Here is a 4,219-nt window from a genome sequence, read left to right as displayed (position 1 = left end):
TATAAATAAATGAGAAAACTGGAATTGAAGTCAGGCCAATATAACTCCAAATTCCAGACCCTCATTTCATCTAAATCTCCATGCTGCCCACCCTGAGTCTTTTAATGTTGCTTCATATGGATTAGAGCCCTGTGACATCTTTGGACCCTGGATCTATTTGGCAAACAGAAGCAGCTATTTTGACCCTCACTGTTGTAACAGTCATCAGTGATTCAGTGCCAGCCCCTGAAAGTGACCCTTTTGCATTTGACACTTTATTCTTGCTTTGATTAATTTCTTATTTGTTACAAAAGCAGAGGGAAAGGTTCTTTGATGTAAATAGCAATACAAACAGCCTGCAGTGGATGCACATAAACACAGTGTGACCCAGATACTACAAAGTACCCATCAAGGGACATCAGCCTGTTCTTGAGAAACAAGCATGGGGAAATGGAGTAGGTGGTGCTGTTCCAGAAAGCCAGCTGAGAAATGGAAGGGAAACAGTGAGATAAGATCAAGCCTGCCCTCCTCCAATGTTTTCATGAATATAACAAGCTGTCATCAGGACTGAGATGTAGGTCATTGAAGTGAGGTGGCAAGGATAGAGGAGCAGTGGCAGAAATCAGATTCTGGACAACAGGTGCAATCTGGTACCAACCCACAGCGATTCTACCTTATTTTATTCATTAACTCTCCAGTTACTGAACCTACCACATCCCAGGTATTGTTGTGATGTTAAACAAGGCAGATACTGTTCCACAAGGAATCCTCAAGGAATGTACTAGAAACAATTGCTATGTAATAGTGCATCTCAAAATGTAGTGTCTTAAAACAATGACCATACATTTAACTCAGAAATATGAGGTTGGCAATTTAGACCGAGTTCAGTTGGGCTGCTCTGGTCTCATTTGGGTTCACTCCCGCATACATCCAGCTGCTGCGTTTGCCTGGGTCCAGCTCATCATGGGTGGTCTTAAGCACAGCTCTGGTGACTGGTCAGCTGTCAGCTCAGGCAACGTGACAGAAATGACCGAGCCATGTCATCCAGCACGTTCAGATGGGCTTGTTTAAATGGTGGTAGCAAAGTTGCAAATGAACAGGCAGAAGCACACAAAGCTCCCTTGAGCTCCTGTACAGAAAAGTTCTTTCATTACATTCTTTTTGTCCCAACTGGTCAACAGGCCACACTAAAATAAAGGGAAATATAAGTAGATTCCATCTCATAAAGGGGCATGTTCTAAAGGGGCATGAAAGGGGAGTCAGTGTAGCAACAGGCATTATTATGACCATTTGGAAAATACAGTGTCTCAGGAGAGAGGGCTTTTGGAAGGGAACCCCACTCCATAATGTGACAGGTGTAGGACTTAATGTGGACCCTGTGGCACTGCCAGCTCGGGGTCGTCGTGAACCCCAGCAAGAGGACCGCCTGCAGGGGTAATACAACCTAGGAGGAGCTGAATCCCCAGGTGCTGGGAGAGAGGCTTTAGGTAAAGGCAAAGCATGGCACCCCCAAGTGTGCTGCCGTGGAGGGCCCTGGTGGAGCGAGGGTGGCAGAGGTGAGGCGGTGGGGGTGGTCTGGAAGGAGGGAGCACATGGTACCTAGAGAAGATGTGGCTGCAGCCCACCCACCTTGCCTGGAAAGCTTCCTCTCCTATAACTGGGTTGAGCAGGGGAGCTAAATTAACCAGTTTAGGAAGTTGTTTAAGTTGTGCACTTACTGGGCTACACATCATGATGAACAAAATGAGTCTTCTTGGGAACGAGTGTGAGAAGTGGAATGATTGTCATTTAAGAGTGACAGACAAAGGATGGGTCCTACCCTATAAAATTTCACTCAGAGGCAAAATGGAATAGTTCACAGAGTGGTGTGGGCACGGCGGGGAATGAGGCTTCACTGTCGCTTGTGTTCCACTGAGTCCCAGTCCAACAGTCTGCCACACATGGGACTCCTGTTGGTGAATTTTATCCTCCCCACAACATAGTGAGTTTCCTGCCCTCGGATCCATGGTTTAAAGGAAGAAAATAAAGGCTTTTGGGCTAAAGGCGTTGCTGAGAGTCACAGGAAGGAGTTGAGGAGAGACAAAACCTGTGTCCCTGGACACTTAACCCCAGTGCCCCCTCCCTCCCACTTGGTAGCTTAGAATCAAGCAGTCTTGAGTTAGATCAAGGGGAGAAAACCCTGACACTCAGGTGGACCAATGATGTTCCTTGTTCCAACACAGAAACTCTCCCAAGGTGCTGTCCTTGTTAAGAGAAACCTAGCCAGCCCCAACCTCCTGTCTGTAAACCCACAGAGCACTGGGAGGTGGCCTCTCTGCCGGCCACTCTCCCTAGTGCACCTATACCAGCCCTTCATGACCTGGACACATCCATATACACTGAGGGTATCCTGAGCGTTCTCTTTCTCCACTTGTAAGTCTTCCAACCTCCAACCTGATTTTAAACTTACACTGCAGCATCTGTCTGTGTCTCTCCACAGGACAGGAGTGGAGGGAAGAATCACAGCCTGGGTGGTGTTTCAGCAAAATCTGTCCTTTATCCACAAAACCACAGAAAATGTCTTGTGTTTTCACACTCTGTGTCAGTCACTGATACAAATGAAGTGGGAAAGGGGCCCAGGAGCTTCCAAAGTAGATGAGGGATAAGAGAGCTACAAAGTGCAGAGAACAGAAGCTCTGTGTCCTACTTGCACAGGAGGAGAGTTCATATTTTAGAGTCTCTCCAGTGAGCTTTGGGGGAAAAAGGAGTCGTTTTTCATGACCAGATAATTCAATGACCCCAGTCATGTAACCTCAAGGTTTCTCATCGTGTTCACAGTCTGTCGGTGTCTGGGTCCCACTGCATTGTTAGGTCAGGATGTGAGCTGAAGGGTGTTAGTTGTATTCCACATTTAAATTCCTGCCCTTCTAGAATCACAGAAAATGCACAGCAGGCAGGAATGGAACTCAGAGATGATTTTTTAAATTTCTTAATTATACAGATGAAAAGGCTGAGCACATCATGGAAAGTATTTTGGCCAATTTCTGAGTCTCCTAGTGGGTGATGTCACTGGGGAGAAGGAAAAAGTGGAAAACAAGACTTCAAGTGTTCTGGAAGTTCAAGATCTGATTTCATTGGTTTTCTTCTGGAATTATCATTTGGTCTGTTTTCTGGGGATGCAACTTTCCAGGAGGAAACAAAGAAAGTGCACAGAGGAGGGCAGCTGCCCTTCTCACTTTCTGCTCTTCCACCAGCCAGGAAGGACCAACTCCTGCTCCCGCACGCAGGGACACGCAACCCTTTCTTCCAGACTTACTCTTACTGGCTTTCCCTGATAGGCTCAGACTAGCTCCAGCCAAACTCTCTCCTACTCTCTCTCGTCCCTCCCTTCCTATTTGTGTTTCCCTTTCTATGCTGCCCACCGAACTGGCTTTTCTCTGAATCCCAAACAACAGAAAAGAAAGGCCTATTTTGTTCTAAGCTGTTTAGATTACTCAGAGAATCTCAGGGAAAAAATGACCTTCAGTATGGTTTAGTCCAGTCCACCAGGTTGGTTGGTTTGCATAGGTGTTGACATCAAAACTCCATGGACTATCAGTGGTTCTTTATCTGTTGGCTTATGGACATTTCTTCCCCTCAGCCACCAACAGAAGAGGATCCAGCTGGATTTCTGGCTGCTTTTTGTAAAATATTCTACGGAGCTTAATCACTTGAGTTTAGTGTGCTAATAATCTCCATCCAAGAGCTGACATTCAGTATTTGAGAAAAGAATACACCACCACATTGTTTCTCTGATATGAAATGACTTGGGAATAAACACCTGAGAGAAAGATTGAAGGTAAGGAGAGATCCTTAAAGACAGAAAATATCTCCACATTTGTCCTCTAAACCTCCTTTCCAGGTCTGGTTAATTGTGGTCGCACTCTCCTTGATCCAGGGTCCAAGGTCAAGACAGTGTCTCCTCAGGTGACCCAGAGAGGCTGCTTCCTGACAGAAACCAGCCATGAATGGGGAACAGGCCCTGCCCTGCTGACTGCCCAGGGGCCATCTTCGGGCAGAAGCAGGAGAAGCTGCACAGAGCTACCAAGTGCCAGGGCCTTGCTGGCCGACCTCTGTGGCCGCCCCAGGGTCCAACTTCCAATTATTACAGATCATTTTTCAAGCCATGTCAACAGGCCAAAAGCAAATCTTCCACCAAAGTAGGAAGCAGGAAGGAGGCAGATCACAGCTACAACTTATAAGATATGCTTTATGGTTTGTT

Source organism: Vicugna pacos, chromosome 13 (assembly GCF_048564905.1).
Source record: "Vicugna pacos chromosome 13, VicPac4, whole genome shotgun sequence".
Classification (NCBI taxonomy): domain Eukaryota; kingdom Metazoa; phylum Chordata; class Mammalia; order Artiodactyla; family Camelidae; genus Vicugna; species Vicugna pacos.
This window is presented reverse-complemented; position numbering follows the sequence as displayed.